Source organism: Sus scrofa, chromosome 1 (assembly GCF_054392235.1).
Source record: "Sus scrofa isolate SSC_HxYL_T2T_F1_AM1 chromosome 1, Sscrofa_HxYL_maternal_Yorkshire_Landrace_v2.0, whole genome shotgun sequence".
NCBI classification, from domain to species: Eukaryota; Metazoa; Chordata; class Mammalia; order Artiodactyla; family Suidae; genus Sus; species Sus scrofa.
The window spans coordinates 147886769-147901760 of NC_139383.1; the positions used below are offsets into that span (position 1 = coordinate 147886769).

The following is a 14992-nucleotide window of genomic DNA, read 5'->3' on the forward strand; positions in this document are numbered from 1 at the left end:
CTCACATTATCATGCTCTATCATAAGTGACTAGATTTAGTTCCCATTGCTATACAGCAGGATCTCATTGCTTATCCATTCCAAATGCAATAGTTTGCATCTATTAACCCCAAATTCTCAGTCCATCCCATTCCCTCCCCTACCCCCTCGGCAACCACAAGTCTGTTCTCCATTTCCATGATTTTCTTTTCTGTGGAAAGTTTCATTTGTGCCGTATATCAGATTCCAGATATAAGTGATATCATATGGTATTTGTCTTTCTCTTTCTGACTTCACTTAGTATGAGAGTCTCTAGTTTCATCCATGTTGTTGCAAATGGCATTATTTTGTTCTTTTTTATGGCTGAGTAGTATTCTGTTGTGTATATATAACACATCTTCTTAATCCAATCATCTGTCAATGGACATTTGGGTTGTTTCCATGTCTTGGCTATTGTGAATAGTGCTGTAATGAACATGCGGGTGCATGTGTCTTTTTCAAGGAAAGTTTTGTTTGGATATAAGCCCAAGAGTGGGATTACTGGGTCATATGGTAGTTCTATGTATAGTTTTCTAAGGTGGAAAACCTCCATACTGTTTTCCATAGTGATTGTATCAATTTACATCCCCACCAACAGTGCAGGAGGGTTCCTTTTTCTCCACACCCTGTGCAGCATTTGTTATTTGTGCACTTATTCATGATGGCCATTCTGACTGTTGGGAGGTGGTACCTCATAGTAATTTTGATTTGCATTTCTCTAATAATCAGTGATGTCGAGCATTTTTTTCATGTGCTTGTTGGCCATCTGCATATCTTCTTTGGAGAATTGTCTATTCACGTCTTTTGCCCATTTTTCCATTGTGTTGTTGGCTTTTTTGTTGTTTAGGTGTGTGAGTTGTTTGTATATTTTAGAGATTAAACCCTTGTCAGTCACATCATTTGAAACTATTTTCTTCCATTCTGTAAATTGTCTTTTTGTTTTTGTTTATGGTTTCCTTTGCTGTGCAAAAGCGTGTCAGATTAGGTCTCATTAGTTTATTTTTGCTTTTATTTCAGTTGCTTTGGGAGACTGACCTGAGAAAACATTTGTAAGGTGGATATCAGAGAATATTTTGCCTATGTTTTTTTCTAGGAGTTTTATGGTGTCCTGTCTTACATTTAAGTCTTTAAGCCACTTTGAGTTTATTTTTGTGCATAGTGTGAGGGCATGTTCCAGCTGTCCAGTTTTCCCGGCACCACCTGCTGAAAAGACTTTCTTTTTCCCATTTTATATTCTTGCCTCCTTTATCGGAGATTAATTGACAGAAGGTGTCTGGGTTTATTTCTGGGTTCTCTATTCTGTTCCATTGGTCTGTATGTCTGTTTTGGTACCCGTACCACACTGTCTTGATGACTGTGGCTTTGTAGTATTGCCTAAAGTCTGGGAGAGTTATGCCTCCTGCTTGGTTTTTGTTCCTCAGGATTGCTTTGGCAATTCTAGGTCTTTTGTTGTTCCATATAAATTTTTGTATTGTTTGTTCTAGTTCTGTGAAAAATGTCATGGGTAATCTGATAGGGATTGCATTGAATCTGTAGAAGCAATTGTTTCTAAAATGTGCATATTCCTTGATTCTACCTCCCACATGTAGGAAATTACCAAGAAAATAATGAGGACATGTAAAAAGATTTGCTGTAAGACCATTCTTAGTAGTGAGAAATGGGGGGGGGGGGCATGTGACCAAAAATGTCCAGTAGAAAGAGATTAGGTTCAATTCATTCATCTCATTTATGAAATGAAATAAGTACAGTCATTTAAAATACTCTTGTAGGGAGTTCTTGCTGTCACTCAGCAGAAATGAACCTGATTAGTATTCATGAGGATGCAGGTTCAATCCATGGCCCCACTCAGTGGGTTAAGGATCAGGTGTTGGTGTGAGCTGACTTTCCCATTTTCTGCCACAGACGAGGCTTGGTTCCCGAGTTGCAGTCAGTTACAGGGGTTGGAACATCAGAGTTGCCATGTGAATGCAGGAAACTGGGGGGAACCTCCAATATATTTGATGATTCAAGTTTTTTAAATGGTAAATAATAAAATTGCTTCTCAATTTATTTTTTATTTATTTTTAAATATTTCTTCCAGTTTTATTGAGATATAATTGACATACAGCACTGTATAAGTCCAGGGTATATAGCGTAATGATTTGACTTACATACAACATGAATGATGACTGCTATATGTTTAGCAAACATCCATCATCTCATATAACCTCAATTTCTTGAGCAGTCTTAAGAACAAGAGTCCATGCTCCTTTTTGTTTTTTGTCTTTTTTCTTTTAGGGCCACACCCATGGCACATGGAGGCTCCCAGGCTAGGGGTCAATTTGGAGCTGCAGCCTCTGGCCTATGCCACAGCCACAACAATGCCAGATCTGAGCCATGTCTGTGACCTACACCACAGCCCATGGCAACACAGGATCCTTAACCCCTCAAAAGAGGCCAGGGATTGAACCTGCATCCTCAGGGATACTAGTCAGATTTATTTCCAATGAGCCACGATAGAAATTCCCATGCTCTGTCTTTTTTATCACTATGTTTTGGTTACTTTCAGCCAAGATGCATAAAGGGTTGTTATCTGGCTTTCCCATTTTCTGCTACCATTGCCCTTGGATCAGAAGCTGAGCCCAAACAGATTATGCTCTAACCATTTCCTGGAACTAATCCATATTCTATTAGGGGGAAGGGGTGGGGTCTACATATCTGAAATCGCTAACTCTTATGAAAGCAGAGAACTACGAGAATAGCTTTGCCTGGTTTTGAAAGAAAGAGGATTTATACTGAAAAAGGAAGGGAGGAAAGGAGGAAGGGAGGAAGGAAGGGAGAAAGGAAGTGTTGGGGGAGGGTGGAAAGACCTAAAGATACTATCTAGGCTTTTCTAATGAATGGCCCAGGCAGGTCACTCTATGGTGGTGGTTCTCAACCAAGGGTGATTTTACCCCCAAAAACATTTGGGTATGTCTGGAGATACAGACTGGTGTTGTGTGGTTGGGTGAGGGCTACTATATCAATGGATGCTACTAAACATCCTACATTGTGCAGGAATGCCACCTCCGAAAAGAAAGATAATTATCCAGCTCAAAATATCAATAGTGCCAGGTCGAGAAGCCTGCCCTACAGTAAAGCTCAATAGGTATAAACCCACCATGCTTGAGGCATCCAAGCAGTCTTTTAGTCTTTTACATTTAAACATGAATAGACAATCACCAATTAGCAGACATTTGAAGACAGTCTCTGACATGAATAATAGTGATAAGAACATACAGAGAAAAAGCAACTTGGGTGAAACAAATTCAACAAAGAGCAGACTATTAAACAAAAAAAGAAAGAAAGCGAGGCAGGGAGGGAGGAAAAGAAAGAAAGGCAGACAGTGGGGGAGGGGAGAGGAAGAAAAAAAGAAGATATCAGACCCATGAAACAAGAACTGGGTACTATTAAAAAGAGATATTCCAAAACCAAAAAATAAAAAATAAAAAAAAAACCTCTTGAAAATTAAAAATGTGATTAAAAATAATAAATACTACATAGTTTAGAACATAAAGTTGAGAAAATCTTACAGAAAGTAAGCAAAAATCAGGGATAGAATATGGAGAAACAATTATAAGAAATTAGGAAGTCTAATATCAAAATGATAGGAGTGTCAGGAAAGAGGACAGGTAAAAAGGGAAAATAGAGGGGAAGAAATAATCAAAAATATACTTCAAGAAAATCCCCACAACTGTATTCAGTTTTAAAGGATGAAACAGATCCACATCCAGGCACCTCACAGAGAAATTTTCAATACTGGTGACAAAAAGACTATCTAACAAGTCTCAAGAAAGCAATGAAAAAAATCAGGTCACATTCAAAGAAATGGGAATAACAATGACTTTAGACTTCTCATTATCACACTGGAAACAAGGCAGTAGATAAATGCCTTCACAATTCAAAAGAGAAATTGTTTTAAATCTAGAATGTTTAGATCCAGTAAAACTATCCATGAAGTGAGAAGGTGAAATAAATAAAAATATTTTTGAATAGGTAGCATCCACAAGAATTTATTTCCCATGTAATGTTTCTAAGATGCCACTGCAGGATCATTTCTCTAAAAACCAAGGAGTAAAACAAGAGCAATAAAAAGGCACCCAGGAAACAGAGACTTCATCACAGAAGGAAGGGTGGTGGTGAGGGTGTACATGGGTGGGTGAGGGGTACCAGTGCAGATTGAAGCAAGTCAGATATGTCTGAATGTATTGAGAGAGACTGGCAGAGAGTTTATGATTAGATTATTGATAAAAACATAGAGAACTAAACACATGTTTTAAAAAACCCCAGCAATTCTGTATCAAAACCCACAGAAACTAGTGCAGAATGTAAAGTTAAAAGTGTTACACTATATAACTCAGTTGTGAAGAGAGCGTGCTGATCTAACCCAGTCATAACTCTACCTGAGGGGTGGGTAAGGAGGGTCTCTATGATATGGTGGGGCATGCAGGACCTCCATAGTGCAAAACCTCAACTGCCACTTGTGGAAGCCAGTAGATAGACATAGTATATTACGGGCTGAATTGTGTTCCCATTAAAAAATATGTATATGTTTTTTGAAGTCTTAATTCCCCAAATTTCAGAATGTGACCTTATTTGGAGAGAGTCATTACAGAGGTGACCAAGTTAGAATGAGGTCATCAGGGTTGGCACTAATCCAATATGACTGATGTCTTTACAAAAAGGGGAAATTTGATCACAAAGGGAGATGCACACAGAAGAAAGACAATGTGTAGAGACACGGAGAAAATAGCCATCTACAATCACACAGAGAGGCCTGTAGCAGATCCTTCCCCCATGGCCCTCAGAAAGAACCAGCTCTGCTGACACCTTGATCTTGGACTTCTGGCCTCCAAAACTATGAGACAATAAATTTCTGTTGTTTCAGCCACCCACTTTGTGGTGCTTTGTCACAGCAGCCCTAGGAAACTCATACATGATGTGAGTAAAAATAAACCTCATCTTCTAAACTTGGAAGCTGCTGTAGCCTGAATGATTGTGTTATCCACAAATCCATATGTTGAAACCTAATCCCCAATATTAGGATATTTAGAGATGGGGGTCTCTGGAAAGTGATTAGGCCAAGAGAATGAAGCTTTGGTGACCAGAATGAGCACCCTTATAAGAAGAGATAGGAGAAAGACAATCTCTCTCTATGTGAGGACATAGCAAGAAGACATCTGTCTATAAACTAGAAAGAGAGCTCTCACCAGGAGCAGAATTGGCCAGCACTTTGATCTTGGACTTCCCAATCCCCAAGAAGGAGTAAATACCTGTGGTATTCCCGACCTATGGTATTTTTGTTATAGTAGTCTCAGCTATTATGCCACCCTTGTGCTCCCCTCCCTTTGATCACAAAGGGAGATGCACACAGAAAAAAGACAATGTGTAGAGACACGGAGAAAATAGCCAGAACAGTTGCCCACTGTGCCATAACAGCATGCCAGAGGCTACTAGTGCCAGCTCCCCCCAGTCAGGTGGTCTCTATTGCTGGTCAGTGGGTGAGCCAGCTCCAAAGTTCCAGAAGAGACTCACAAAAATCTAGAAGGAGCTATTCCCAGATGAAGTGAACTTATTATACAAATTCAGTAGACCCAAGTGGCACAAAGACTAGATAGTAATGGGTGATGCTATAGTGATCCAACTGGGGACTGCTGTCTGCTGAAGGTTAAGTCCCATCTTGGGGTTGTTCCAATGACTGGTCATGTGGGGGTACAAAGACCTGTCCCTTAAGCTCAATTCTGGGCAATGCTGAAATACCTATCCAGCTCAGCCCTTTGTGGATTGGCAGAAGCTTCTCTAATAGGGTGATTTCCAAGGGCATTTCCCAATAACATTCCTGTTCACTGATCTCAGCCTGAGAGTCTATTTCTCAGGGAATCAAACCCGAGACAATGTTATTGAAGGTGTGCATGAACCATAATTCATCTAACCATCTCCCTAACAGTGGCATTCACTTTGTTTCCTGTTTTTCCAATAAAAACATTGCTACAGTTAACACCCATAAAAATAAAACCTTATATACACATGGTTTCCTTTATTTTTCTGAGTTCAATTCCTAGGAATAAGGTTGCTGGATTTAAGAGTTTAGGTAGATTGAATTTTATTAGGTACTGTCAGGTTACTTTACAAAAATGCCACAACAAATTCACATTTTAGCGCCAATCTTCAGAGAACTCTTTTCCCTGCATCTTTGCCCATAATACACATTAACACTTATTTTTCATCAATCTGATGAGCACACAGTAATATGTTGTTTCTTTAATTCACATTTTTCTATTTACTAACAAGTTTGAGTACATTTTCATGTTAGTCATTTAAATTTGCTCCTTTGTAAATTCTTGTGTTAGTTGGGTTAGGTTCAGCTGCATATAGCAGAAAAACCCAAAGTAGAAGAAGTTTAAATCACATAGAATTTTATGTGTCTCCTGGGAAAGGATTCTGGAGATTGGAAATTCAGGATTCATATCATGGCTTTGCAGACCTGTCATTAACTTGGCCATCTTCTAGTTCTCCATTCTGCTCTGTCTAGAATAACTGTGGTCTTCAGCCTTCTGTACCAAGATAGCTGCTGGAGCACCAGACATTGCATCCTCATTCCAAGCAGCAGGAGAGTGGCAAGCACAAAGGAGGGCATACTCCCTCCATTTAAGGATATTTCCTGGACATAACACATAATACTCCAGCTTGCATATATTGAGTCAGAACTTAGTCCAGTGATTACACTTCATTGCAAGGAAGGCTGGGAAATTTAGTTTTTGATATACTACCCTGACTAAAATCAGAATTTTATTTCTGAGAAATAGAGGTCAAGGGAGATGGTAATTGGAGTAAGCAACTAGAACTCTCTGCTGAAATTGCCTCCTAATTTTGCTAATTTTTTCCATTTGTCCTTTTGCCTTTTTTCTTGTCAATATTGTATTAGGTTGAACTGTATGAAATTGTTGATATTTTAGTGTTTTGGCCAATGAAGACAGCAAGTTCACATGACTCATCCCAGTAGATATAAACCCTTTGCCTATTCGGGTGGCACACCTCTTTTTCCAAAATTGCTCTTTGTATATCGAACTTGTTTGTTGTCCATTTTACCATCTAAAAATTTTAAATGTTTATATAGTCAGATGTGCTTTCTGGGTTGCCTGTTTGAATAGATAAATTGACATGTAGATTTAATCTCCTGTATTTTCTTTTAAGATTTGCAGTGCATTTCTTTTTTTATATTTAAACCTTTCATTGTTCTGGAATTAATTTTTTTGTGTACGATGTAAAATAGGGCCCAATTTGATAGTCTTCAGCTGGATAGCCGACTGTGCCAGAAGCATTTAATAAGTAGCTCACCCTTTTCCTGCTGGGTTGAAATATCATCATTGGTGAACTTTAAAGTCATATGCACAATGGGATCTATTTGGGGACTTTTTCAGTAACATGAACTTTTAAACTTTATGACTTTGAAACGAATGAGCTTCCTGCCCTCCCTTTTTGCCTCTTCAAAGGGTGGCTGGTGTGTGACTGGCGATGCTTTGGAGAAGATCAGATGTGAGGCTAGTGGCCAGCTTCTGAAGTCATCCATGCCTTTCTTTTTTTCCTAACCTGATTTAAATCCTTGGCCCGTGTCATAGATAGTTTTACAAGAGGCCCAGCATCAGCTTGGGTGATGAATGGCCCATTGATTCACATTCAAGTGAATCATGCTCCAACTTCCTTGCAGTGCACCCCAACAGCCACCTGGGGCTCCACTCTTAAAGACTAAATGTTGGGGCTTGCCAGTGTGTAGAGGGATGTCCACATTGTAGCAATGGTAGTGAGAACTGTCTTCTTCCACCCTCATAACAGTCCCTTTTGTTGTCGTCTGTTTTATTTATTTTGTCTTATTTTATTTTTTCTTTTTAGGGCCACACCTATGGCATATGGAAGTTCCCGGTCCAGGGGTTCAATCAAAGCTACAGCTGCTGGCCTACACCACAGCCATAACAACATGGGATCTGAGTCATATATGCAACCTACACCACAGCTCATGGCAGTGCTAGATCCTTAACCCACTGAGCAAGGCCAGGGATTGAACCCTCATCCTCATGGATAATAGTCAGGTTCCTAACCAACTGAGCCACAACAGGAACTCCTTATCCATTTTAGAGATGATGAAAACTGAGGCTCAGGATCACCTAGGGGCAGAGCTGGATGTCTAACTGCAGAGCCAGGGAAGTTAACTTCATGCCATGCTTTCTGTTTACCATGGTATAAAGATAGGCAGCAAGGGCCCAGGCCCTAGTCTGAACTCAGGGCAGGCTGCTGTGCAGCAAAAAAAAAAGGGGGGGCAGAAAGGTTACAGGGCCCCAAAGGAGACACTGACCTGGCTTCTTGTGTCTGCTGGTGAAAGAGAGTTGGGAGAGGGTAGCACTCGGCTCAGGCTTAGGCTTGTGTCATGTGTGCTGGGAGACAGTGGCTCTGATGTCCTGGGCTCTGGAGCATTACACCAGCCTCTCTCATTCCTCTGCTGAGAACCTTCTCTGTCTTCATCTCCCCAGAGAGCCTGTGTTTCATTGGAGGACAATTCTCTGCTGACATTGAATATCTTGCAAGCAGGGGGTACCTGTGGTCTTTGATTCTGGACTATTTTTTCAGGGATGTTTGTGTAATGAACCATCTTAGAAGAGAGATCCAGTGATCCAGTGTCTCCCTCTCTCCAGCAAGGGCAGATGCGTGCTATCCAGACGATTTCTTCCTCTGGGGCAAAGGTGGGGCAAGATTGCTTGCAGCTCATTGCAAACAAATGAGAATTCCTTGGAGTTCCCTCTCTGGCACAGTGGGTTAAGAATCTAGTTGCCTTAGCTTGGGTCCCTGTGGAGGTGCCAGTTTGAATCCCTGGCCCATGCAGTGGGTTAAAAGATCCAGTGTTGCTGCAGCTGTGGCTCGGCTTCAATCCCTGGCCAAGGGAATGTCCATCTACCACAGGTGTGGCCATAAAAAAATAAAAGAAAAAAGAAAAAAGAATGAGAATTCCCATACTTTGGGTTCCTCAGCTATGATGCAACCCACCGGATGCACAGAAGTCACCTGTCCCTACCTTGGCATCACTCCATGGAATTTGTTGGTATAGTGGGTTGATTCATGCCCCTGCCAAAGGCATGTTCAAGTCCTAACCCCAGGACCTGGGAATGTAACATTTGGAAATAGGGTCTTTGCAGATGCCGTCAAGTTAAAATGATGTCCTACTGGATTAGAGTGGGCCCTACGCCAATGACTGGCATCCCAATGAAAAAGGCACAGAGGGGTTGCAGACGAAGAGGCCATGTGAAGACAGAGGCAGAAACTGGAGAGATGCCAGTACAAGCCAAGAAAGAGCTGGAGACCTCCAGAAGCTGGGAAGGAGGCATGGAACAGATTAACCCTGCCGACACCTTGTTTTAGGCCTCTGGCCTCCAGAACTGTGAGCAAATGAATTTCTGTTGTTTTAAACCACAGAGTTTGTGGTGATTCATTGTGGCAGCCCTGGGGAACTGAATACAGAAGGGGGAGAGGAAATGGAAGCAGTGTGAAGTTTATGATGCTGCTGTGCTGTGAGCAATAAAGTCCCCTTCCTCTGACCCAAGAGGCTGTGCTCTCTGCCAGCACCTACATAACTTGTTTGCTTGCAAGTTGGGTGAAGTCTCAGACACTATATATCCAGACAGTCTTCGGTCATGAGAATGGGATGATGATAGACAGGGCCATCTGAAGCGAAAAGACCATAGCCTCTGAGGACTGGGGAAGGGATATGATGAGACACCCTGGGGTCCAGCACATGTTCTCCCCCAAGTGATGAAGGAGGGACAAGGAAGTAAAGGCCCCCAAGGCTCTCCCTAATAATGAACGTTTAGAGGCTGAGCGGTGAGGGGTAAGCTGAGAGGCGGCAGCTTGAATGATGCTCTGCTTGTTGTCTGTCTGGGAGGCAGGAGGAAGGGATGTGACCAGGACCCTGGGGTAGCTGACCCCTCGGTTCTGCCCCCAGTCAGTGTGGTTATGGCTGCTGAGTGAAAGAGTCTCCAGAGCTGAAGCATGTGGTGTCAGCAAGAGGGGCCTTGCTCTTCAGTGCAGAGTTTCGGGTGGACCCCAAACAAGTTCCCTTAGTTGATCCTAGGCCACTATTGGCCACTGAACCTGAAAGTAAAGGTAAAATCTTGCTAACTGTACACAGTGCTCTATCCCTCTTTGTCCCCAGTTTGCCCCCCTCTATCCCTTCTACTGACTTCAGCCACCTTAAGGAAAATGCTGAGTATTCTGGGGGTGGCAAAGGACTCAAACCTTTTTTTCTTTTTAGGGTTGCAGCATATGGAAGTTCCCAGACCAGAGGTCAAATCAGAGCTGTAGCTGCCAGCCTACACCACAGCCACAGCAACACCAGATCTTCGTCACATCTGCAACCTATGGTCACATCACAACACCAGATCTGAGTCACATCTGCAACCTATTGCAGCAATGCCATATCCTTAACCCACTGAATGAGGCCAGGGATCAAACTGGCATCCTCACAGACATTATGTCGGGTTCTTAACCTGCTGAGCCACAACAGGAACTCTGAGATTCGAACTCTTTTGGCTCTATTGAATAACGGTGCTCAAGTCACCATCATACTTGATTCTGTTGGGGAAGAAGGTGCCCATATTCAACTGATTGGGTTTGGAGTCTTGCTCTTGGAGGAAAATGCTTGTCCTGGTCTGGCTCTCCCTAGTGGCTTCTTCAGTTTAACTGATGCTGGAGGTGCCATCCCCTGCCAGCCAGCTATAACCATGATTTGATGTTCTCTTAACCTTTGTCTACTGTCATCAGCAAATGATGGCCCAGCTACTGCACTTCTGGACAGGCAAGAGTTAACTTGGCAGGCGTGGGTTGCCCAAACTCTGCAAATTCCAAAAGCCTTTCAGGACTGGCCCTTGACCAGCTCCCGGGGGATAACTTACCTGAAAATGGTGTCTGATAACCTGGGAATAACAACGTGATTTTGGTGGGGGCTTGAGCCATGCATGTATCACTTTGACCTCTGGGAGGCTGGAGACTAAGTGACAGGGTCAGGCCCGGGGTCACTCCGTGCCTATGTAACTGGCTCCCAATAAAAACCCTGGACGCCATAGTTCAGGTGACCATCCCTGGTTGTCAATACTTGTTACCTGTTCTCACATGTCTTTGCTAGGAGAATTAAGCACTGCCCACGTGATACCAGGTGAGGACAACTGGAGGTTTTTCCTGGACCTACCTTATGCACGTTTTTCTTTTCCTGATTCTAATCTGTATCTTCTTCTTCTTCTTCTTCTTCTTCTTCTTCTTCTTCTTCTTCTTCTTCTTCTTCTTCTTCTTCTTCTTCTTCTTCTTCTCCTTCTCCTTCTCCTTCTCCTTCTCCTTCTCCTTCTCCTTCTCCTTCTCCTTCTCCTTCTCCTTCTTCTTCTTCTTCTTCTTCTTTTTATTATTATTTTGCAACAGCTGCAGCTGTGGCACATGGAAGTTCTCAGGTTATGGGTTGAATCAGAGCTGCAGGTTAAGACCTATGCCACAGCCATAGTAACACCAGATCTGAACTGCCTCTGTGACCTATGCCACAGCCTGTGGCAAAGCTGGATCCTTAACCCTCTGAGCAAGGCCAGGGATCAAACCCTCATCCTCATGGGTTCTTAACCCATTGAGCCACAGCAGGAACTGTTAGAGCTCCAGAAACCCTGGCAGGATCCGGAATAGCATCTTGTTATTAAGCACATTTATATTTTTGCAGCAAATGTATGGATAGTCCTACTAAGTGGGATTAAATAAGCAATTTAGACGTCCTTGAATCAAGGTAGTGAGGTCTTGCCCTGATTTATTATAATTTTTTTCATTTTTGAGATATTTTTGGATTTTTAAATTGTTGACCTGTATTATCACTCACATTTTAGAGATGAAGAAATTGAGACACAGAGGGGTGAAGTAACCTGCCCAAGGTCACACAGACAAGATCTGAGTCAGGATTTATTGTAAGATGCTGGCAGTCTGGGCCCAAGTCCCAGATTTATCCTCTTTAGCAACATGCTGCCGTTGCAGTGGCATGATCACTGACAGGCCCATTCTCTGGCCAGGAGAGGTTCCCTGAGCACTCCCAGTTAAGAGGGAGCCCTCTGCCCTTGTTGCACAAGCCTGGCTCTGGGCTGCAGAGCATCTCAGCTGGCTGGCTTCTGGGGGAGCCTTCAACAGCTTGGAAAACACTGCTTTTGGCTAAGAGCTCTCTGAGGAAGGGGCCCTCTGTGACTGGCCCTGGGCCTCCAACATAGTAGATGCTCAGTGAAGGTTTGAGGACATCAGTGAACAAGGAAGGAGATGGGTTTGGGGTGGGAGGGAATCTGTGAGGTGTTACCGTAAGGAGAATTATGAAACCTGGAACATGTCCCTCGTTACTGTAGCTGCCAGAAAGTTCAGAGCAAAATCTAAAAGTTAACTCAGAGAGTAATTTAACTCTCCTAGTTTTCTGGTTTTAATTTTATTAATCTGTTTTATGTCAGTTTTGTGAGGCGCCTCTTGTTCTTTTGAAAGAACTAGATATTTATAAACAAACACACACAACATACCGGTAAGCAAGGGGATACATTGCCAATTTGGAAGCACTTTCTTAGATTTCTCTTTGGACCTATTTCTCAGTCTGGCAAAGGCCAGATTCCTAAGCCTCCTGCATAAAAGAGGGTGCCTAACTGGGGCCCTTCATGCCATCTACATTAGAAAAGGCAGGATGGATCTCTGTAAAATTTGACCCCAAAAGTCCAAGCTTCAACCTGGGCTGTTGCTTTGATAATAAAACTCAAGAAAACTTCTCCCCAGCACAGAGGCAAGTAACTTTGACTACTTATAGTCCCCCAAGTTGCCCCAGGTTAGTCCAGAGCTGATTTACAAAGCTGTTCAATGAACCCTGAGGCTGGTCCACATCCCTTGCCTGGATGTTCCCTGTACCCACTTCCCCAGGTTAACTCAGATTTGTAGACCCTCAAGCTTAGAAGCTGGTTAGTGTCACTGGCTTGTATTTTAATGGGAAACAGTTGTGTACATGATCCAAAGGGTGAAATGTCAGAGTCTAGTGACCAGCCTGTGGCACAGCTTAGCACCCTGCAAATTAACCTGGAGAGGTAGCTATCTTTTCAGTGTGGCTTAGTATGTATGTATGTACATATGTATTTATGGCTTTGCTCACAGCATGCAGAATTCCTGGGCCAGGGATCAAACAGCAGTGACAACTCTGGATCCTAAACTGGCTGAACCACCAGGGAACTCCCTCAATGCTTTAAAACTCATTTCTAAGTAAAGGGAAATAAGAACTTAGCAGTGTTATTGAGCACATACTGGGGCACAAAACTAACTTCAACAAATTTAAGAGTATAGAATTTATTTCAAGCATCTTCTCTGACCACAATGGCATGAAACCAGAAATCAACCAGAAGAAAAGAAACGAGAAAAAAATGGACTACATGGAGACGAAACAACATCTACTGGAAAACCAGTGGGTCAACAAGAAATCAAAAAGAAAATTAAAAAATACCTTGAGTCAAATGACAATGAAAACACAACAATTCAAATCCTATGGGTTGCCACAAAAGCAGTTCTTAGAGCGGGGTTCACAGTGATACAGGCCTTCCTCAAAAAAGAAGAAAAATATTAAATAAGCAACCTAACCTATCACCTAAAAGAATTAGAAAAAGAAGAGCAAACAAAACTAAAGTCGGCAGAAGGCAGGAAATAATAAAGATCAGAGAGGAAATCAATAAAATAGAGAGTCAAAAAACGATAGAAAAAAAAAAGATTAACAAAATTGACAAACCTCTGGACAGACCCACCAAGAAGAAGAGAGAGAACCCAAACAAACAAAATAAGAAATGAAAAAGGAGAAATCTCAAGGGATACTACAGAAATTCAAAAAAAAATAAGAAGATACCATGAAAAATTACATAGCAACAAATTTGACAATCTAGAAGAAATGGACAACCTTCTAGAAACATACAACCAACCAAAACTGATTCAAGAAAAAATAGATAATTTGAACAAAGCAATCACTAGAAATGAAATTTAATATGTAATTAAAAAAAAAAAAAAACTCCCTACAAACAGAAGTCCAGGACCAGATGGCTTCACAGGTGAATTCTACCAAACATACAAAGAAGAATTTATACCAATTTTTCTTAAACATTTCCAAAAGACTGAAGAAGAAGGAACACTCCCAAAGACATTCTATGAAGCCACCATCATCCTAATATCAAAACCAGACAAAGATACTACAAAAAACGAAAATTTTAGGCCAATTTCTTTGATGAATATAGATGCAAAAATTCTCAACAAAATTTTACCCAACAAAATCCAACAACATGTTAAAAAGATCATGCACCATGACAAGTGGGATTCATCCCAAGTTCACAAAGATGGTTCAATACATGCAAATCAATCAATGTCATATACCCCATTAACAAAAGAAAAGTCAGAAACCACATGATCATCTCAATAGATGCAGAAAAAGCATTTGACAAAACCCAACATCCACTCATGATAAAAATATTTTACCAAAGTAGGTATAGAGGGAACATATCTCAACATAATAAAAGTCATTTATGACAAACCCACAGCCAAAATAATACTCAATGGAGAAAAACTGAAATCCTTCCCTCTAAAATCTGGAACAAGACAAGGATGCCCACTCTCACCACTTTTATTCAGCATAGTATTAGAAGTCCTATCCACAGCAATAAGACAAACTAAAGAAATACAAGATATTCAAATTGCAGAGAAAAGGTAAAATTGTCCCTCTATACAGATGAAATGGTACTATATATATAGAAAACCCTAAGGACTCCACATGAAAACTACTCAAACTGATCAATGAATTCAACAAAGTAGCAGGATACAAGATTAACATTCAGAAATTGATTGCATTTCTGTATACTAATAATGAAATAGTAGAAAAAGAATATAAAAAACCAATA

At 41.4% G+C, this 14992-nt stretch overlaps 1 long non-coding RNA gene across 1 annotated transcript in view; it reads right to left on the minus strand.

Moving 5' to 3' along the window:
- Window positions 1-11265: 11265 nt before the first annotated feature.
- LOC146406418 (uncharacterized) overlaps window positions 11266-14992 on the minus strand; it is a 33012-nt gene continuing 29285 nt past the window's right edge. The window contains exon 3 of the long non-coding RNA XR_014815182.1: window positions 11266-11495. This is a non-coding gene — a long non-coding RNA (uncharacterized LOC146406418). The remainder of the gene's footprint in view (window positions 11496-14992) is intronic.